General features: G+C 40.7%; 1 protein-coding gene across 9 annotated transcripts in view; it reads right to left on the bottom strand.

The window, feature by feature from the left end:
- Sik2 (Salt-inducible kinase 2) overlaps positions 1–22,973 on the bottom strand; it is a 964,644-nt gene extending 941,671 nt beyond the window's left edge. For 8 of the 9 annotated variants that reach the window (XR_010952760.1, XR_010952759.1, XR_010952762.1 and 5 more), the window contains exon 1: positions 22,870–22,973. The gene's annotated coding sequence lies outside the window, so the exon portion shown is untranslated. The other variant, XR_010952764.1, reaches the window with a different exon arrangement.
- Between the last annotated feature and the right edge of the window lie 440 nt (positions 22,974–23,413).

The raw sequence follows: 23,413 nt of genomic DNA, 5'->3' as shown, positions 1-23,413 counted from the left end.
TCCCGAAATCCATCCAGAAATGATGCCGGAAGGATCGCTAAACGATCCCATATTAGTCCCGAAATGCCCCGATGGGTTGCCAAACGGATCCAGAAAACCATCCAGAAGTGATACCGAAAGGCTCCCCAAATGATCCCATATTACTCGAGAAAAAGTCCCGAAATGACCCAGACGGGATCCCGGACGGATCCCGAAAACCATTCAGAAATGATGCCGGAAGGACCCAAAATGATCCCGAAAAAGTTTCGAACTGATCCCGACGGGATCCCGGACAGATACCGAAAACCATCCAGATGTGATCCCGACAGGTACCCCAAATGATCCCGAAATAGTCCCGAAATGACCACGTCGAGATCCCCCACGGATCCCGGAAACTATGCAGAAACGTCCGGAAAGGATCGCATAATTGTCCCGAAATGATCCCGGGCGGATCCGGACGGATCCCGAAAACCATCCAGTAATGATGCCGAAAGCGTCCCCAAATAATTCCGTATTAGTAGAGAAAAAGTCCCGAAATGACGCCGACGGGGTCCCGACGGATCCCGAAAACCATCCAGAAATGATGCCGGAAGGGACCCCAAATGATCAAGAAAAAGTCCGAAAATACCCCGGTGGGATCCCGGACGGATCTCGAAAACCATCCAGAAATGATGCCGGAAGGGACCCCAAATGATCAAGAAAAAGTCCCGAAATGACCCTGACGGGATCCCGAAAACCATCAAGAATTGATCTCTGAAGGGTCCGCAAATGATTCCGAAATAGTCCGGAAAAAGTCCCAAAAAAACTCTGACGGAATCCCGGATAGATCCCGCAAATCATACAGAAATTATCCCGCAAGGGTCCCAAAATGATCCCGAAATAATACAGAAAAAAGTCCCGAAAAAGTCCCGAAGTAACTCCGACGGGATCCCGGACAGATCCCGAAAGTGACCCATAAATTATTCCGGAGGGGTCCCAAAAAGATCCTGACAGGATCCTGCAGGGATTCCGAAAATCATCCAGAAATTTCCCCTGAAGTATCTATCCTGAAATGATCCTGAAATACTTCCAAAAAGTCCCGAAATGTTTTTGACGGAACCCGATATAGCCATGAAAAAGTTCCGAAAGTACGCTGACAGGATTCCGTATGAATCCCGAAATAAAGCCAGAGGGGTCTCCAAAAGATCTCGAAATAGTCCCGAAAAGTCCCCCATTTGACCCTGACGGGATCACAAAAACCATCCATGAATCTGGAGGGATCCCCAAATGATCCCGGAAAAGACCAGAAATAACTCCGACGGAATCCGGACGAATCCCGGAATTCATTCAAAAATTATCCCGAAATGGTCCCAAAATGATTCCAAAATAGTCCCGGAAAATTCCCGAAATAACTCCGACGGGATCCCGGACAGATCCCGAAAATCATGCAGAAATTATGAAGGAGGGGTCCCAAAATGATTCCGAAAAAGTCCCGATATGACACTGACGGGATCCCGGACGGATCCCGAAAACCATCCAGAATTCATCTCTGAAGGGTCGGAAAATGATTCCGAAATAGTCCCGAAAAAGTCCCGAAATTACCCTGACGGGATCCGAAACCCATCCAGAAACGATGCCGAATGATCCCGAAATAATACAGAAAAAGTCACGAAATTACCCCTAAAGGGTCCCCAAATGTTCCTGAAATAGTCCAGAAAAAGTCCCGAAATAACTCCGACGGGATCCCGGATCATGCAGAAATTATCAAGGAGGGGTCCGAAAATGATTCCGAAAAAGTCCCGAAATGACACTGACGGGATCCCGGACGGATACCGAAAACCATCCAGAATTCATCTCTGAAGGGTCGGAAAATGATTCCGAAATAGTCTCGAAAAAGTCCCGAAATGACACTGACGGGATCCCGGACGGATCCCGAAAACCATCCAGAATTGATCTCTAAAGGGGCCGCAAATTATCCCAAAATAGTCCAGAAAAAGTCCCGAAAAACTACGACGGAATTCCGGACGAATCCCGAAAATCATTCAAATATTTATCCCGAAATGGTCCCAAAATGATTCCGAAATAGTCCCGAAAAAACTCCGACGGATCCCGGACGGATCCCGAAACCCATCCACAAATTATCCCGAAATGGTCCCAAAATGATCCCGAAATATTCCCGAAAAGTCGCGAAATAACCCTGATGGGATCCCGGACGGATCCCGAAACCCCATCCAGAAATTATGTCGAGAGGGTCCCCATATGATCCCGTAATAATACAAATAAAGTCACGAAATGACCCCTAAAGGGTCCCCAAATGATCCCGAAACAGTACCGAAAAAGTCCCGAAATTACCCTGATGGGTTCCCGTACAGATCCCGAAATCCACCAGAAATGATGCCGGAAGGATCGCTAAACGATCCCATATTAGTCCCGAAAAAGTCCCGAAATGCCCCGATGGGTTCCCAAACGTATCCCGAAAACCATACAGAAGTGATACCGAAAGGCTCCCCAAATGATCCCATATTAGTCGAGAAAAAGTCCGAAATGACCCAGACGGATCCCGGAAACTATGCAGAAACGATCCCGGAAAGGTCCTCAAATAATCCCCTAATAGGTCCGAAATGATCCCGGGCGGATCCCGGACGGATCCCGAAAACCATCCAGAAATGATGCCGGTAGGTACCCCAAATGATCCCGAAATAGTCCCAAAATGACCCCGACGGGGTCCCGGACGGATCCCGAAAACCATCCAGAAATGATGCCGGAAGGGACCCCAAATGATCAAAAAAAATTCCGGAAATTACCCCGACGGATCCCGGACGGATCCCGAAAACCATCCAGAAATGATGCCGGAAGGGACCCCAAATGATTAAGAAAAAGTCCCGAAATGACCCAGACGGAATCCCGGACGGATACCGAAAAACCATCCAGAAATGATGCGGTGGGTACCCCAAATGACACCGAAATAGTCCTGAAATTACTCCGTCCGGATCCCGGACGGATCCCTTAAACTATAAACTATGATGCCGGAAAGGTCCTCAAATGATCCCCTAATAGTCCCGAAATGGCCCTGATCCCGAAAACTATCCAGAAATGATTCCGGAAAGGTCCTCAAATTATCCCCTAATAGTCCCGAAATGGCCCTGACGGGACTCCGGGCGGATCCCGAAAATCATTCAGAAATGATGCCGGCATGTACCCCAAATGATCCCGAAATTGTTCCGAAATGACCCCGTCGGGATCCCGGACGGATCTCGAAAACTCCAGAAATGATGGCGGAAGATACCTCAAATGATCCCTAAATAGCCCCGAAATGGCCGCGACGGATTCCGGACGGATCCCCAAAACCATCCATAAATGATGCCGAAAGGGCCCCCAAATGATCCCGTATTAGTCGAGAAAAATTCCCGAAATGACCCCGACGGAATCCCGGACGGATCTCGAAAACTCCAGAAATGATGGCGGAAGATACCTCAAATGATCCCTAAATAGCCCCGAAATGGCCGGGACGGGATTCCGGACGGATCCCCAAAACCATCCAGAAATGATGCCACAAGGGACCAAAAATAACCCCGAAAAAGTCCCGTAATGATCCCGGAAACCATCAAGAATTTATCTCTCAAAGGTACGTAAATGATACCGAAAATACCCCGATGGGATGCCGGACGGATCCCCAAACCCATCCAGAAATGATGACGGAAGGGTGCCTAATGATCGCAAAATAGTCCCGAAATGATCCCGGAATAGTCCCGAAAATGTCCCAAAATAACCCCGACGGGATCGCGGACGGAGCCCGAAAACTATACAGAAATGATCCCGGAAGGGTCCCAAAATGATCCCGAAATAGTCCCGAATATGTCCCGAAATGACCACGGCGGGATCCCGGACGGATCCCGATAACAATCTAGAAATGATCCCGGAAGGGTCTCGATATGACCCTAACGGGATTACAAATAAGGTGAAGCTAATTATAAAACCATGTTAAAAAGGCAGAAGGAGCGTTGGAGCGAATGAAAAGTTACAAAGAAACATACAGGTAAAGGTAATAAAAGCGTGCTAATGAAAACAATTGAAGGAGGGCGGATGGCGGGAGGAGACGGAGAGCACCACCGATCGTTTCTCCAAATTGTTTAGATCTCGATCTGTATGAGCCAGATACCAAAAATGATCCATTTAGAAGAACATTTATATTGAGTTATAACAATTTATAGATTTTACACCAGAGGAGGAGAAGAGGGGGGGGGGGGGGGGGTTATCACTGCTCACTTTGTAAGCCCTCGACTTATTTCACCCATTGAGTTTGTAATATTGCTGAGGGTCAGTATACGTATGTTATGGCTGTCAGCTATCTTAACCAATTTTTTTGCATTCACCTAGAATTGTTGGTAGGGATTTGTTTAGGGCAGAATCAGTCATCATATCAACCCACCTGATGTGATCTAAGTAGTAAATTGAATATACCTTATTCTTTTGCGTTACCCAACACTACCACGGTGTGTCAAAAAAAAAGGAAACAACTGAGAAAGAGAGAATAGAGGTGGGATGGAAAAAAATTCGTTTGGCTCGGCCATTTTTACCGGCGGATCGAGACGAAACACATCTTTTTATTTGAGAGGACACCAATAATTTGGATAAATCATTAAAGTTTGTATTTTTTTATAATCCGGTGTTCTGTGCGCCATCATCAAAAATTGTGCAAAAAGCCCACTGCAATTGGACTGCTAAAAGTCGCAGCAGCGTTTCTGCGCATATATTTGAAGGAAAATTCCATTCCTTTTTATCAAAGCGTACATCGCACCTGTATCAATTCGCTTGTAATATCAAAAAAAAAATTCGTTTGGCTCGGCCATTTTTACCGGCGGATCGAGACGAAACACATCTTTTTATTTGAGAGGACACCAATAATTTGGATAAATCATTAAAGTTTGTATTTTTTTATAATCCGGTGTTCTGTGCGCTATCATCAAAAATTGTGCAAAAGCCCACTGCAATTGGACTGCTAAAAGTCGCAGCAGCGTTTCTGCGCATATATTTGAAGGAAAATTCCATTCCTTTTTATCAAAGCGTACATCGTACCTGTATCAATTCGCTTGTAATATCAAGCAGAGTGCCGCCGCTTGTCTAAAGATTCCTTGGCATAAATCTGCCCAGACAATTCGTCATAAAATCCAAAGTGATTGATCCAGGCGACAAGGTTGGAGTGGAAAGACGTTCCACGTAATTTGGTGAGAAGTTTCATAGTGCATGCTCGCGTCTAGCACAAGACAGCAATGATCATGACGGAGTGCACGTGCACGTATACTTACACTGCAAAAGGTCTGCATGAACTCACGATGAATTATTGTTCGGAATTCATTACAGATGTGGAAATCGTAATTTAACAGATTTTTTTTTGGGTATTTAACCCAACTAAGATTGTAAAAGGATACAGATTCCTTAGAAAAGTTCTTGCGATAAACACCAAGCAAACGTTGATTTTTTTTATAAGCTTGAAATAGTCGAAACGGCATTGCCGAAACGCTTAATTGATATAAACCTATAAACCAATTTAAGGAAAGTTTTTTTGCTACTTAGTTTTATTGAACGATAAGTTTCATTTAGATACCTACAAAACTTCAATAGGGATAGATACATAAAATGAAAATAATATATGTATGTAGATCCACACATGAATTTCGGATGTCATACATTCATTGAGAGGAGTGTAGCTGCAATGCTAACGAATCTTAGCAATGCTAAGAGATGTTCAATGAAACTATTCTCTTACATGTGCAACGTTTTTTTTTTGAAAGATAACTTGAAGAAAAGTTCAATTAAATAGACAAACTGTTTTCTTGAGTTTTGTTGTTATCATTTACAAAGGGATTCAGAATCCAATTAATTATAATCGTTGCCTCCAATACTTATATACGTCTTTTTTTTTTGAAAGAGTTAAAGAAATTATTCAATACTGGAAACGCTTTATGTCGCTTCACAAAGCAAGTTGCTTTAAGCCACTTGTAAAAACTTTTATAGTAATGCCTGTACAGAAATATAAACGGCACAGTAGTTTACATACATAAGGTTATTAAATCATAGTTTTCAAAATAATGAATAAAGTGTAGATTATTGTTATGGTCTTGTAAGCCAAATATGCAGTCGTGAGTTTATTTCATTTGGTTGGCTATGGGAGAGTGCCAGTAACTCTCAATACAAGGCAGGGCAGGGAATTGAGAAGACACTCAGAGGAGTAACGACACCTATCTCCTCCACACGCTGGTGTATACATTTTCCTTTTGCTGAGGCACACTTTACTTTTGCGTAGTCCTGTTTTTTTTGGTTGTGTGTTACGACCTTCACCTTGAGGTTTTTCATTCCACTGTTGTAAGAAGTCCGTCCGTTACTACTATGCCAGTCAATAGAGTAAGCAACGAATATAGGCTGTGTGCTTTTTGCTTTTTGTGCTTTTGTTTTGACTCTTTGTCTTTAGGCGGTTTAGTCCGCATAGTGCATGAAAATTTATAGTTATATACATACGCTCACACTAAGGTGGATCGCAGCAAGAACCCCGACCTCCCGAGTAACGAAGCCCGGTTAAAACAAGCATGCACGCCCGCTCCGACCTCCCTATGTCAGTTGCAGTAGAAAACTGTTTGGCGTTTGGTGGTATATAACACGTAAAGTTATAATGTGTAAAAATTGTTAAAAATTAATTATTCGAAGGGGTCGTGGGACCCCCTCCCCCTTTCCATGTTTGAAAAAAAATTTCGCCAGTAGACTGTTATCTCTGTCCCAAATTTCATCAAAATCCGTGTAGCCGTTCTGGCATTATTCAGTCACAAAAACGAAAAAATACAATAATTAAATTATAGCTGTTCCTAGGGGGCGGGGCCCTCCCGCCTTTTCAAAAAAATATAGCTAGTAGATCCTTCCAGAGTATTGGCTATATGCGTGCCAAATTTCATCCAAATCGGTCCAGACGTTCTTGCGTGATTGAGTCACAAAGACAAACGTCTGGACAAACATCCAAACATCCAAACTTTCCCATTTATAATATATATTAGATTAGATTAGATTAGATTAGGTTAGATACAGCGAAGTATATTAAACTCGGCCAAACCCATAATGGTTTCACTTAAAATTCCAATGCTTTGTAAGACATCGTACGCATGTTGCTTTCTCTACACTGCCACAACGTGAATAAAAAGATGTAGAGTTACATTGTTGAACATTCCATCGATTGCGATTTCGCTCTACTATAAACACTCAATCGCCAGCGATAACGCGACAAGAAACGCTCCATGGCTTGTTACATTTTCGCTAGCGTTATCGCTGGCGATTGAGTGTTTCTAGTAGAGCGAAATCGCAAGCGATGGAATGGTCAACAATATAAATCAACATCTTTTTATTCACGTTGTGGCAGTGTAGAGAAAGCAACATGCGTACATTAACTCATAAAATTTTATTATTAGAAAATAGCTCTTTGTTACGAAAAAAATATTTAAAAAGTATACATAAGAAAAAAAATCAAGTGGATCCAATCTATAAGGAAAGAAAATATTGTAGTGAATTCCACAATTTACATTCTAAGCCTTTAAAACCACATTCGTCTTCTACATCCTCCCAAGCTTTTAATTATATTGCGATTGTGGTAATCTGCATGACGCAAATTCCACAAACGCTGCTTTGTCACGTACCGGGGATAGGCGTTATCAACAAATTTGAATAACGATTGACGAACAAATAAAAAACAAATTTTTTTTTCGCGAACCACATGATCGAGAATGAATGTTCCCCATCAAACATCGATAAAACAGTTAGGGTTCTTCACATACAGGTAAAAGGCCGACGTCTCAACGTACTCGAAAACATGGAAACTACAAACAGAAAACATTCCACGGTAGAATAATAAACGAACAGATAAACACAATTTCTGACACAATATTCGAGCCTTTAAAACTTGTTTACAAGAAACAAAGTAATCACACAACAGACAAACACACATCAACAAATAAACACAAAACAATTAACGCACCAAAAAAATAAACCCACAAGGAAAGGCAATCGACTAAAATTACAGATTTTTACCTGCCCTGGTCAGCCACACAAATCGATCGGTAAAAACCACCCTCGGTTCTGACATAACCAAATATACACAAGCTTCAATTTTGACAATACCTGCTCATGTACCTACGAACTATAAATACAGGATAAACGACAACAGATCAGAACGAAAATCGACTCTGATGTCTCAAAACCAAATTTGACAAGGGATGAGAAAACAAATATTTTACTTTTATTGAATAAATGAGAAGCTAATATTTAACTTTCACTTTAACTTTAACTTTATTTTTAACTTTAACTTTAACATTCACTTTAACTTTAACTTGAACTTTAACTTTAACTTTAACTTTAACCTTAACTTTAACTTTAACTTTAACTTTAACTTTAACTTTAACTTTAACTTTAACTTTAACTTTAACTTTAACTTTAACTTTACTTTAACTTTAACTTTAACTTTAACTTTAACTTCAACTTCAACTTTAACTTTATTTTTAACTTTAACTTTAACTTTAACTTTCGCTTTAACTTTAACTTTAACTTTAACTTTAACCTTAACTTCAACTTTTACTTTAACCTTAACTTTAACTTTAACTTTAACCATAACTTTAACTTTAACTTTAACCTTAACTTTAACTTTAACTTTAACTTTTACTTTATTTTTAACTTTAACTTTAACTTTCGCTTTAACTTTAACATTCACTTTAACTTTAACTTTAACTTTAACCTTAACTTTAACTTTTACTTTAACTTTAACTTTAACTTTAACTTCAACTTGTCACATACTTAAAAATGCATCCCTACTTGACATGACAACGAAGAGCGACTCGAAGCGAAAGGGCAGTTAGTTGAGAAGAGTTGACGAAGAACATTCAAACGAATTGGTATCGCGCGGCAGTAATTAATTAATTGAAATTTAAAATATTATAAACTTTGTATTTCCTAAACTTTGTAATTCCATTCTTTTCAATTATTAAATATTCATTATATTTTATATAAAAACCCCTGACAAAAAGTGAATGAGTAGAAGACCACTCGGTAAGTTTCTGGCAGTTCAGAAGTGAGACGTGATCTATGCCTGACAGTGAAACGTGAATATTCGTGCGCGAAATTCGAAGCGCCTATAAGGAAAAAAAGTGTTGCACGTTCATAAGCGAGACACGTAATTTACACCTAAAGAATAAATAAAATAAGAATGGAAAAGTTTAGTGAAATGACAGTGGTAGATTTGCGCCAGCGTTTGCGTGAACTTGGATTATCCACCGCCGGTAACAAAGCGAAGCTGGTTGAAAAGCTCTGTGAGCACCAGTTTAATGAACAATTCGAAAGCGCGTTAAATGAAAGTATTGAACGCCGGTTACGGGTAATAGAAACATCCATAGATAATTCGCTTCGCAAAAGTGTTAATAAAACACCGCCGCTAAGTGCATCGTCACCCTCGCGAAATAATGAAAATCGTAACGAAATTGCATCAGCATCTTCAGAAGATATGGTGGAACGCCACATGCAAGGCTCAGCTTCCAGAACATTCGATGACATATATACAAACTCGCATACAAATGAATTGATTCCCACGAATCAACGGATTATTTCAAATTTTTCAGTGGCGCCGACGATGAGAGCAGGAGATGATTTGACCACGCTATGTCAATCTTCTCACTCTATCGCACCACTGACGTTACCAAATCGTAGAGATATACGAACGGTAGGAACAGAGAGAACAACAGTTGGTTTGTCTCCTCATTCCTTTGCAGCTGTGCAGCAGCCGATATGCTACAGTGGAGAGAATACCGCTGGAGTAAAGTATAATGCGACAAATTTGTATACAATGAATCGTGACGTAGGAGAGCCAACGAGCGCAAGCATTTACAATGCTGCTACGGAAATGCAATTTCAATATGATCGAACAGCAAGAATATGTATGCCAAGTCATACCGCAGATTTTAATGTACAACACATCCCAAATACGACGCGAAGAGTACATTTTGCTGGTATTTCACAACCAAACTACGTAACCACGAACATGCATGTACCAACATGTGTGCAAAATACATACCCATCAACAAATATGTGTTGCGATAGGGGAGAGTATCCAACTGAACGAAGAATATGCTCAGATTTTGGGAGCGTACAAAATATCATTGGTATTCTACCAACTTTTGACCCAAGTGTGAAAGAGTTGACATCAGTTCAATTTATTGGAAAAGTAGAACAACTTCGCCAAGCATATGGTTGGAGTGACAAATTATTATTATTTGCAGTGAGTGCAAAAATGAAAGGTTGTGCTAAACTGTGGCTGGACTCTGCTCCAGAAGTGTATACAAATTGGTCGAGATTTGTGAGTGACTTTTTGTTTGAGTTTCCTGCTCAAATAAACGCAGCCGAAATTCATATGAGATTAATGAGTATGCGCCGCGCATTGAGTGAAACTCCAGAGACATTCTACTATCGTGTGTTATCTGTTAGTAGACAGGGTGGGTTAGATGACCAATCGATAATAAAATATGTTCTCAATGGGATAAACGATATCGATATGAAGCGCTCATTTTCGGCAAAAACGTATAATCATGCTAATGAGTTATTGAGAGTAATTGTAAATTACTGCTCGGTTAACACATATTCGTACAAACCAGACTCAGTGTCAAAGTTAGATGTTTCTCGAGAAAAGCCTGCACAACAAACGTCAAAAAATAATAACAATAACAAAGAAGAAAAGAAAATCAAGGCATTGTGTGTTACAATTGTCGCAAGTCAGGGCACATTTCTCGAAATTGCACAGAGCCTCAAAAGCGTAAAAAGTGTACAAAATGCAACAAGTATGGGCATAATGTAGAAAATTGTGAAGCAACACAAAAATCTAAGTGTAACACAATTGAAGAAAACAAAGAAAATTGTAATATGAAAATGGTTAAAATAAACAATGTGGTAGTTGAAGCGCTAATAGATTCAGGCAGTGCGCGATCGTTAATTAAAAGAAATTTTGCAAATAGATTTGAAAATAATTTGAAAGAAAAATGTTTTGTTCAGTTGAAAGGCTTCGCAGGAGGCGAATATGAATGTTTTGAGCTTATGAAAAGTAATATGATAATTGATGATGTGTGTGTTGATGCGAATCTATTGATAATCGATGACAATAAACTTGACTATGATGTGCTAGTGGGAAGAGATGTGTTATGCACAAATGGAAATATTTTCGTGATTGATGGACAGGATTGTTGGATGAAATCCAAAGTGAACATAATTGATAACGTGACCGTTGAAAATGAAAACTTAAAGAAAGTGTTGCGAAAATACGAAGGCCGTTTCAATACTCTTGGAAAAGCCAAGTTGCTAAAAATGAATATAAAGCTTGACAGCGATACTCCTATTAATATGAAACCATACCGGTTACCTTTCGCGAAAAGACCAATCTTGGATGAAATAATACAAGACTTATTGGCAAAAGACGTAATTCGTATATCTGATTCCGCGTATGCTGCGCCGGTAGTTCTCGTGGAGAAAAAAGATAATAAGCTTAGATTGTGTGTTGACTTTAGACAACTGAACCGCGTTACGGTGAAACAACCATTTCCAATGCCGGTAATGGACGAATTATTTGCATCGCTTGCAGGTAATGAGTACTATACAACATTAGACTTTAATATGGGTTACCACCAAATCGAATTGGAAGAAAGTGCTAAACAATACACCGCGTTCGTGACTAATAATGGACACTATGAATATAACCGTATGCCATTCGGGTTAGTTAATGCACCGTCGGTATTTCAAAGCATGATGAATAAGATCGTGGATAAAATGAAACCCTATCGAGTGATTGCGTATTTAGACGATGTTATAATTCCGAGCCGTACTATCGATGACGGGTTAAAAATATTGCAGAAGATTTTGAGTCTGTTAGAGGAATATGATTTAACACTACGCTACAGTAAATGCAAATTTTTGGTGAAAGAAATAAACTTTTTGGGACACAAAATTACTTGTGATGGTGTTACACCTGGTGAATGCAAGGTAAATGCTATAAAACATTTTAAAAAACCAAATTCTGTAACTGAAATAAGACGTTTTCTGGGTTTAACCGGATTCTTCCGGAAGTTCGTAAAAGACTATGCAATTATAGCACGTCCGTTGACTGACCTTACAAGAAAAGAAGCAATAAAGAATTTTTGCTGGGGAGAAAGCCAAGATAAAGCATTTGATGCGCTTGTTGTCGCATTATGTAGTGAACCCGTATTGACTTTATATGATTTTAATGCAATGCATGAGGTCCATACTGACGCTAGTAGTATAGGGCTAGCTGCAGTGTTATTACAATCAAACGACGACGGTAAAACATGGAAAGCAGTTATGTATTATAGTCGACGATGTACAACAGTAGAGTCACACTACCATACCTATGAGTTAGAAGTGCTGGCAGTGGTTGAAGCTCTTGCCAGGTTTAGGGTATATATTCTCGGCAAGCATTTCAGAGTGGTAACTGATTGTTCAGCCATCAGTAGTATACGTTCAAAAACTCAACTTATTCCGAAAATCGCACGTTGGTGGATGCGAATAACAGAATACGATTTCGATTGCGTGCACAGACCAGGGGTGCGCATGGGACATGTGGATGCGCTCAGCAGATCACCAGCTGAAACTGTTAATATTGCTGATAGTGCAGACGTGTTGATTTTAGCTGAAGTTTCTGATGATTGGCTGTTGACTATGCAGCTGCAGGACAAAAATATTCGCGAGATAATTGATATTATACAAGGCAAGGTTGAATCAAAGCAAGCAACTCAATTTAAAAATGAATATCGAATACAGAATAATAGACTCTACAAATTAATCAATGGAAAACTTCTATACGTTATACCAAAAGCAGTACGATGGAGAATTGTAAAATACTGTCACGATGACATGGGACATTTCGCTGTGGAGAAAAGTTTGCAACGCATATACGAGCATTTCTGGTTTCCGAAAGCTAGAAAGTACGTGAAAGACTATATTTCTGCATGCATTGAATGCTGCTACAATAAAGGTAAGGGTGGTAAGCCAGAAGGTGAGCTACACATAAGTGAGGTGGAACCTATACCTTTTCGCACGCTTCACATAGACCATCTAGGTCCATTTATCCGAAGCAAAAGAGGTAATACGTATGTAGTAGTAATAAGCGACGCATTTACAAAGTATGTTGTGGCGAAGCCTGTACGCAGCACAAAAACGCAACCTGTGTTGCAAGCACTAAATGATTTGACATCCTATTTTGGGTTACCGTACCGTATAATCAGCGATCGAGGCACCGCCTATTCCTCGAAACAGTTCGAAGATTTTTGTAACCGAAACGATATATCTCACATTAAAACCGCAGTTAGGACTCCGCGTGCAAATGGGCAGGTGGAGCGGGCTAACAAAATCATTCTAACTTTCTACGTACAGCAGGATCTAAAGCAACTCAATGGGACGAGGAGCTAAGAAATTTACAATGGAGTGTAAACACTCAACGAAACTCTAGCACTGGTTTCAGCCCAAACGAACTGATATATGATTTCAAACTACGTGACATCATTCGTAATAAACTTTTGGCAGCAGTAATTGAAGATTCTGAAAAACACAGCATAACCGAAAAGCGTGAAAAGGCCGCTGAATGTATACAACAACACCGAGAGAAGTGGAAGCAGCGTTTCGATTCAAAACATCGCAAGCCTGTCGTATATCAGGTAAACGATCTGGTAGTAATTGAGAACGATCTTCAAGCAACAGGGGAATCACGTAAACTCGACGTACGTTATAAAGGTCCATACGTGGTAACAAAAGTATTGGGTAACGATCGCTATTTGATTGAAGACATCGATGGTATGCAACATAGACAAAAGCGTTTCTGTTCAGTGTATACAACAGAAAAAATGAAACCGTGGTGTACACTACCACCAGATTTGGATGAAGATGATTCCGACGAAGATGAAGTCAGTGACATCGGGACGATGCCAATGTCAGGATTGGCCGAATTGTCACATACTTAAAAATGCATCCCTACTTGACATGACAACGAAGAGCGACTCGAAGCGAAAGGGCAGTTAGTTGAGAAGAGTTGACGAAGAACATTCAAACGAATTGGTATCGCGCGGCAGTAATTAATTAATTGAAATTTAAAATATTATAAACTTTGTATTTCCTAAACTTTGTAATTCCATTCTTTTCAATTATTAAATATTCATTATATTTTATATAAAAACCCCTGACAAAAAGTGAATGAGTAGAAGACCACTCGGTAAGTTTCTGGCAAACTTTAACCTTAACTTTAACTTTAACTTTAACTTTCACTTTAACATTCACTTTAACTTTAACTTTTACTTTTACTTTAACTTTAACTTTAACCTTAACTTTAACTTTAACTTTGACTTTAACTTTAACTTTACTTTAACTTTAACTTTAACTTCAACTTTAACTTTATTTTTAACTTTAACTTTAACTTTGGCTTTAACTTTAACATTCACTTTAACTTTAACTTTTACTTTAACCCTAACTTTAACTTTGACTTTAACTTTAACTTTAACTTTAACTTTATCTTTAACTTTAACTTTAACTTTAACTTTTACTTTTACTTTAACTTTAACTTTAAATTGAACTTTCGCTTTAACTTTAACATTCACTTTAACTTTAATTTTAACTTCAACTTTAACTTTAATCTTAACTTTAACTTTCACTTTAACTTTAACTTTAACTTTCGCTTTAACTTTAACTTTAACTTTAACTTTATGATCCGGGTTGGGCGTGAGCTTAGCACCTGCTAACAAGCCAACCTAATATAAAAGCACGCAAGTCATTTTCTGTCAAAAATGTCTCATGCACATACTACTTGTATGAGAACAACTCAAATTGAATTTGCTGGGTAAAAACCTAACTCGATTTCCAATTTTTGTTCTGCGTGACATTTAGATTTGACGTTTGCACACATGCTTTACATTGTCGCAACGCATGCTTATTTGGGTTAAGGCAAAAACGCCGGTTGTTTGCATGCGCTAAAAAAACGCAGTGCGGTTTTATTAGGTTGGCTTGTAAGCGACCATATATGTATACGATAAACGATAGGGCAATGGCTACTTCGTGAAAATCAACGACAGCTCTTTTAGTTTGATTTCGATGGTCGTACGGTGAGGAAGTGTCGCACGCGCGCTTAAAACAGAGTACCAAAGAGTGCGTGTGACACGTGTTCACCGTTCAAGCATTGAAATCAAACTAAATAAATAATTGATTTTGCTTTCGTACTCGCTACGCGTTCGTGTTTACTAACACATTCTCAATTTGGTGACCGTGTAAATGTAGTGGTGCCCACCGCTGTTTATGATAGAGATCCAATTTTATGTATTTGGCCTATTGCTAACACCGAACCTTTATGAACCTTTTCGAACCTTTTCGAGCCTTTTCGGATCTTTTTTGGCAAATATCCTTTCCGTTTTTTTTTTTGATTTAGTTGCTAAGCCCGCGATAAAATCTATGCAATAGCTTAAAACTCCATCCTTTGACGGCTCTGTTCCTTTCCAGGTGTTTAAGATTCAGTTTGAGAAGACCGCAGCAGTGAACAACTGGAGTGCTGAAGATAAAGTTGCTGCACTATTCATGGCATTGAAAAGATCTGATGCTGAAATCCTACAGACTATTCCCGAGGGAGAGCGGAACAACTACGAAACATTGACGAGCGCTCTAGAGAGGCGATACGGAAGCGAACACAGGAAACAGATATACAAAATGGAGCTACTGAACCGCTTCCAGAGGCCTGGTGAAACACTGCAAGAGTTTGCCTCGGATGTTGAAAGGCTGGCACATTTAGCGAGTGCGGACGCACCCGTGGAATACACTGAAAGTGTAAAGATTCAGAGCTTTATAAATGGCATAAGGGACGTCGAAACAAAGCGAGCTACATACGCAAACCCAAAGCCAACATTCGCAGAAACGATGTCACAAGCTCTGATTCAGGAAACAGTGGAAAGGCCAGAGTGGGTAGACGCAATATTGGAGGTGCTGAAAGGATCGCAAAAGAGGAGTGGAAGAGTTATCAAATGCTTCAAATGCGGGAAGCCCGGTCACATTGCACGTCATTGTGATCTTGGTCCTAATAGTTCCAACAATGTGGGTGGCCGTAAACGCAAAGCTGGAGGAGATGAGCAAGAGCGTGTCAAATGTAAAGAACGAAAACTTGCCCACGCTATTGAATGTCCTGTGATATCTGTGTCGCAAATTGGAAGAAAATCGAGCAGTCTTGCCGTCGAAGGAAAGCTGGATGGCAAGGAGCGTGTACTGACTGTAGATACGGGTGCATCTTATTCCTTAATCCGATCTGACTTGGTCAACAGGAGAGTAAAACCGTTACCTGTAGCAAGGTTGCGTACGGTCACTGGCGAGTATAACCAAGTCCAAGGAGAAGTGGTATGTGAGGTATTAATTGGAAAGATCATGGTTCTACACAAATTCATTGTGGCGGAGATTGTTGATGAAGTCATATTGGGAACGGACTTCTTAGTTGACCATGACATCAGGATTAATATGCTCTATAAGAACCAGGATATACCACTTAACTTCAGTTTGGAAAAAGGGTTCAGCCGTAGTCGAGTACTGGTGGAGAAGAGTCGACAAAGGCCACGAAAGTCAAAGGTGAAGGTTGATGGAACGAATGGGCCAAACAAAGCAAAATCAAAGATACCTGCGAGAGAAACACTGGCATTAACAAACCCTAATGGACGCACTAAAACGACTGAAAGAATTTTCCAGACGTCAGAGTGCGAGGGAACGATCCAGGATAATGAGTAGTAAGATGAAACGCAGCTACGATGAGAAGAATAATTCGGAAGGTTTCTTGGAGGGAGATTTGGTACTGCTATACAACCCTCACCGGCGGGAAGGTGTTCCGTCCAAATTTCGGTGCAGTTGGAAAGGCCCGTACAAAGTTGTGAAGAAGATCAGTGACACCATCTACCGCATACAAACCATTGGGAAACCACGAAGTAGAAGAGTGGTACATTTGGAGATGCTAGCAGCGTTTAGATCGGGAGATTTGTCTGACTGGGATGATCAGACTTAGGTGGAGGGCAGTGTGACGAATATTAGTGACACTAAGTGATACTCCCACCACTAATCTGATACTAAGTAAATAAAGCCACAACAACAATAAAGCAAGCTGCTACACTTGTATGTACGTAAACGAATAAATCATTATGTCTACACATATGTACGTACACGCAGCAGAGAAGAGATGCACTAACACATGCAGATATCTTATCCGAGATGCTCCCAAAAGTATGCAATTGTAATTGTGAAAGTGTCGCTCACAACTACACGCATATGAGAAGCTATATACGTGCATCTGTAGTTATAATTATACGGCGGTAACTAAGTAAATTCTGGAAGCGCCTAGAAGATGCCACGAGGAAATCAAAGAGTATAAAAGCACCAGCGGTAGAGGCGCTAGAAGCCTTTTTCAGTTATGCACGCTATCTGTCGGGCAATAGAGCAGTTTGGTTATTAAGCAAGCTATTCGTTGCAAAGTATAAGTGTTATTGTGAAGTACTTTAATAAAGGCCATTTTTCCATTATTCAATATTGAAGTTATTTATTCAACAGTTTAGTGATTCGAACGTTAGCAGAGGGGCAAATAAGAGGATTTGCAGTAAATTCGATACAGTATTTTTTATTCAAGCATTTTGGAATAATGAATAACATTTTATCGTTAATCAAAATATCCTGAGTCATGATAATCGGGCATTCTTATTTTTTCAAATTTTGAGTAAAGAGTTGAGTTATTTTTTCTTATTTAAAAAATATGGAATAACAATAACATTTCAATTTTTATTCAGTTATTCAAAAATAAAAAAATGGTATAATAGTGTTAAGATGATAGCATGCGACAACATCGCGAGCTTGCGGTGGCTGGAGGAAGTGGTTCCAAACCTCAAAAGGCAAGGCACGAACGCGCGGTTTGAGGTGGTGGATAAAGCGCAAATCCACACGGTACCAAAAGTTAAGGTATGGATACCATGCGCGATGAAGTCCAAGGATACACTGCGACTTCTGCCGAATCAGAATCCGAACAAAGCGACACAGGATTGGAAGGTACTTACTGTATCTCGGCCTACGGAGGAAGGTCAGTTCTACATCTTCCAAATAAACAAGCAGGCGGAGGATATATTGTACACGCAGCTTAGAAAAATGTCCTTTGGTACAGACAAAATTTATATGCGACTCAGGAAAAAAAGTCCCGTGGATAAAAATCCTAACACGCTGGAAGTGGGCGAAGTCGAAAAGGACCACAAAAGCCTAAGGGGAAAAAGACAGGTGGAGGTAGCCGAAGTCACCACGAAGGTGTTAGAAGAGGACCAACAGCCAGATGGTGCTGTGAGTCGCGCAGATGAACACCCGGCACCACAGTTACAAGAGGCTGGAGGGGGCTTCGAACACTCTAAACCAAAAGGGCAAGGGGCGGACGACGACGTCACGCCGAAGGTGCTGGAGGGGGACAAACAGCCCAATGGTCCTGCGAGTCCTACAGATAAACCTCGAACACAGTAAAGTGGCATCGAGCGAACTCCTCCTAACCCTTGATGAGGGTTCGTTTGACGTGGCGCTGATCCAGGATCCGTAGCTCTTATCGGGAGGAAAGGTTTCTGGACTTAGCGCGCGCGGATTTGGCGTTTACTATACGCAAAGGGAGTACGGGTGCGAGCTGTAGTAATGGTAAGGAAATAGCTGCATTCATGTATGCTGCCAAATTACACTACTGAGGACCTCGAAGTGGTGGCCGTTGAGCAAAGTAATAAGCAGGCACTGATCGTGGCATCCTGCTACATGCTGCGGAGGTTCCACCGATGGAGTGCAAGAGGCTAGTACAGGACGAAGGGCGCAAAGGGTGGTTGGTCATAGACGCGGAGGCAAATGCGCACCACAATGCGTGGGGAGGAGCAGATACGAACGAGAGAGGCGAATCTCTATTTTGATACATCCTGCAAACCAATTTGCAAATAGCCAACAGGGGAAATGTTCCTACGTACATTGGTCCAACATCCAGCAATGTTTTGGATATTACACTCTGCTCCGAACGTGATATATCAAGGTATGATTGGATGGTTCTTGATAGACCATCCTTCTCCGACCATACGTATATCAGCTTCAGCAGCCCCCTATAGAGGGTAGAGAAGGGAGGAAACCCTAGGTCAACAAACTGGACTAAATTTCAGAAACAGGTAGAAACAAAAATGGGACAACCCAAAGGGGTTGCCAATGTGGAAGAACTGAAGGAGTCTTATGAATTCCTAACAAGGACGCTTATGACTGCGTATAACAAAGCTTGCCCTCTAAGAAGATTCAGAGGAAAAGCAAAGCCGCAATGGTGGAGCAATGAGCTGAGTCTTCTAAGAAGACAGATAAAAGAAATGTTTACGATAGTAAAGACGGCGGAAAGCGAAGCGTGTCGGGACGAGTACAGGGATCGACTGAGTATATACAAGCGTGAAATTTCCAGTGCGAAGAGAATCTCATGGACAAGTTTCTGTACGGACATAGAATGCTCCAGCGAAACAGCACGGTTGAGAAAAGTCCTAGCAAGGGGAAATATGGTCCAGGGACTAACAAAGAAATAGAACGGGGAACGGTCACGTAATAGTGTGGAATCCCTTGAGGTGCTTCTCGATACACATTTCCCTTCGGGAGATGGTTTAGAAGAGCCAGCAGACAGCACTCACATTTCGATCACGGAGCGGGTAGCGCCAGGCTTGGTGACCGAGTTTCAAGTAGGGCGGTCGTGGAATGGCTTAAAATAATATTCGATGGGTGCATAAGACTGAATCATGTACCGCACTCTTGGAGAACTGCTCGTGTAGCTTTCCTAACAAAGGCGGGGAAGATCGGTCACGTGTATCCCAAAGATTATAGACCCATTAGCTTATCATCATTTCTGCTCAAAACCTTTGAGGGGCTGATAGATATGTACATAAAGTCCAACGTGGATGAAAAGCTGCTCTCCACAACACAATATGCGTACACCAAAGGCAACGCGGTAGACACCGCATTGGATAGGGTGGTAATAAGTATAGAGAAAGCCCTGGAATATAATGAATATGCTCTAGGAGTCTTATTAGACATTGCCGGGGCTTTCAATAATGTTTCTAAATGGGCGATTATGGATGGTCTTAATTACATTAAAGTACATCCAGCCTTAACGAGATGGATCGGCTGCATGTTAAATTGCAGGAAGATTACATCACAAGGGAGGGGTGCTATCACCTCTGCTGTGGCCGCTGGTTATCAACCAACTGCTCAGGCGTTTCGATGAGGGACCCGTAAAACTTACGGCTTACGCGGATGACGTTGCAATTGTCATAAGTGGAAAGTGCCTTCCAACGGTTAGCTCTTTGATGGATCGGGCGCTTCGGGATATTCATACCTGGGCATCAAATGTCGTGTTGAAACTCAACGCGGATAAGACGGATGTGGTCTTGTTTAAAAAGAGGTACAAGGTCCCAGATTGGATCAGGCCTAAGTTAGGAGGGGTGACCCTACAGGAGAAACCTTGCACAAAGTATCTAGGAATCATTCTAAACAGTAAGCTGTCATGGAAGCTCAACGTGGAGGAGAGGGTGAAGAAGGCTTCAACGGCACTTTATGCATGTCAAAGAATACTGTTGTGTACGTGGGGCTTATCGCCCTCTCTTTCTCATTGGGTTTTACAGCGATTGTAAGCCCTATCCTATACTATGGAGTTCTTGTTTGGTGGAAAGCCACACAAAAAGCATCCTGCCTCAAAAAATTAGAGGGGGTATGCAGACTGTCACTGCTTAGCATTACGGGAGCCCTGAAAACAACACCGGCAGCTGCATTGTGTGCCATTCTGCATATTGTATGCCATTCTGCACAGGTCTACAACTGGTAGCAAAGAACATAGTGTTAACAACTGCAACCAGGCTCGGTGCTACGGGGCAGCTTGAGCGCCGACCATACGGCCATAGTAGTATAGCGTCATCAATCACAAGACGCACAGAATACCTGATTCCCTATTTGCGCTTCGAGGGCGATCTTAAGGCCAAACTAGAGGTGGACGGTTGGCGCAAGGGTGCTCAAATGGCGGAAGAGGCGATACATGTGTACACAGATGGTTCCAAAGTAGTGGAAGGAGTAGGGTCTGCGGTATAATGTGGTGATCCGGAAATAAACATATCCTATAGGCTGCCGGATTACTGTAGCGTTTTCCAAGCGGAAATTGCAGCCGTAACCAAAGCAGTAGAGACCCTGGAAGAAAAAAGCCCAAGCTGCAATCGTGTTAACTTTTATATTGGAAGTCAAGCAGCAATTAAGGCAATAATCTCGCATAGCACAGCATCTAAATGCATGTTAGAGTGTAAGCAGTCCTGGAGAGAATCGGGGCAGGGAGAAGAATATCTATATTGGGTCCCAGGGCATGTGGGAGTAGATGGGAATGAAAAAGCGGATGAACTAGCTAAAAAAAGGCGCATCCCTTGAAGCTTGCTACGTAGACGTCCCAATTAGACTGGGCGAAATTAAGCGAAGGCGAGAGGTGCACATGATCGACCAAGCAGGAAAGGCGTGGGTTCAAGCGCGGGACTGTAAAGTGTCGAAGACTATGTGCAGGTCTTACAACCTTAGACTAAGAAAGCTGCTTCTATCATTAAAAAGAGAGGACTGTAGACTCATAACGGGTATTCTGACTGGACACTGTCTTCTGGCGTCACATGCCTTTAAATTAGGCTTGCTAAGTCATAGCAGATGTAGGAAGTGCGGGCTGGAGGAGGAAACGATCGAGCACGTTCTGTGCTCTTGCCCTGCGCTTGATAGGCTAAGACTCCAGCTATTAGGAGTGATACGGCTGTCAGATCTAGAAGCAGCAAGTGGCTTAAATCCTAGAAAGCTTCTAGTATTTGCCACGAGGACGGAGTTATTTTATAACATAGGTCCTGGTTTTTGATAGGGTTTTTCAGTTTGTTCCTTAAAAAAAACTTCTGGTAACACTACGGACTTACTCAGTCTATATGAGGTCCTCATGGACCGGCCAGTTCAACCTAACCTAACCTAACGACGCAAATTGGAAGAGAAGCTCAACTTAAATCTCCTCGGGGGTATGTATATCACGCTTTTTTTTACCTGCAACTAATGTTGTGCTACCTCGACCCTTACCACCTTTGTAGTTTACATACAATTTTACTCATCATCTCAGTTTACGTAAGCGGCTAAAGTTGCAGGGTTAAACTCTAGTCAGTTTACCGGGCCTTATGTATGAACATTATCACTTAAGCTGCATTTGTGGCAATTGATAATGCCATCATAACGGGGGAAAATCAAGAGTCCGCCATTCAGTGTTTCTTGGGAATTAAGTACAATTTCCTTTGGTTAAAAAATGTGTATATTACCACAAATTTTTATGTAATACTTTAATTTTAGTAAAGAGAAAAAACTGGATAAATACTAAAACACGTATTAAGGACAATACATAACATATATGTATATGAAAACATAAATATAAAGCCCATACTAAGAGCTCTATTAGAAAAGGTAGTATTTCTACTTCCGTATTTTTATATGTAGGTAAATAGAAAATTTCAGAAATCATTCCTTAAAATAATGAAAATTCAGTCAAAAGGATAATTTTCAACTCATAAATTACATACATACATATCTAAATTCACATTGCAGTTATATCTCACATTTTGTTTTCCGACTCCTAGTATTTACATACAAACATATGTATGTACATACATGCATATGCATATACTTTCACAATTTTTTTCTCTCAGGGATGGCTTAACAAATTCAATATTAACTTTATGTTCAAATTTGCTCGCAATCGAGGTCAAATGCATTGTATTAAGCTTGATATGTTTGCAATTTACGCACCTCTTCTTATTTATTGCCATAAAACTATATTAAAACTAGTTTTTAATTATAATCGGACTTTTTTGAATTATAATAGAATGCAGAAACGATATAGTATGTATGGCAATGCTTTGTATTCTAAAGAAGAGGCGTTTGACAGCCAATAACATATTTTTGGACCTCGCTTTTGTCATGCGCGGAAAATTTTTCAGCGTTTCAAATGTTACCAAACATTTTCTGGAAGAAAACTTTCCAACACTATTGAGGGGTTCCACCGTCACTCGCGTTACATTCAAAGTAAAATGTTTATATTGGAACTGTAAAGAGTTAGATTGTTAGCTTTTATATAATAATTATATTAATCGCGACGAATTTGATATTAAATCAACCCTAAAGCATGCGGAAACTTCATTTGGTAAAAAAAGGATGCTCAATAATTCCACCCAGAAATCCTCTGTCAATTTGGTAGACTCAGTTAATTTTTTTTTTTTTTTGCTGAATTCTTCAAATCGAACGTTAATGATAATGAAACTGATACCATTAAATTTCTAATTCCGCTTATTTT

This window comes from Eurosta solidaginis, chromosome 4 (genome assembly GCF_040869045.1).
Source record: "Eurosta solidaginis isolate ZX-2024a chromosome 4, ASM4086904v1, whole genome shotgun sequence".
In the NCBI taxonomy this organism is placed as follows: Eukaryota; Metazoa; Arthropoda; class Insecta; order Diptera; family Tephritidae; genus Eurosta; species Eurosta solidaginis.
The sequence above is the reverse complement of the archived record's forward strand: the minus strand, read 5'-3'. Positions and strand labels throughout refer to the sequence as shown.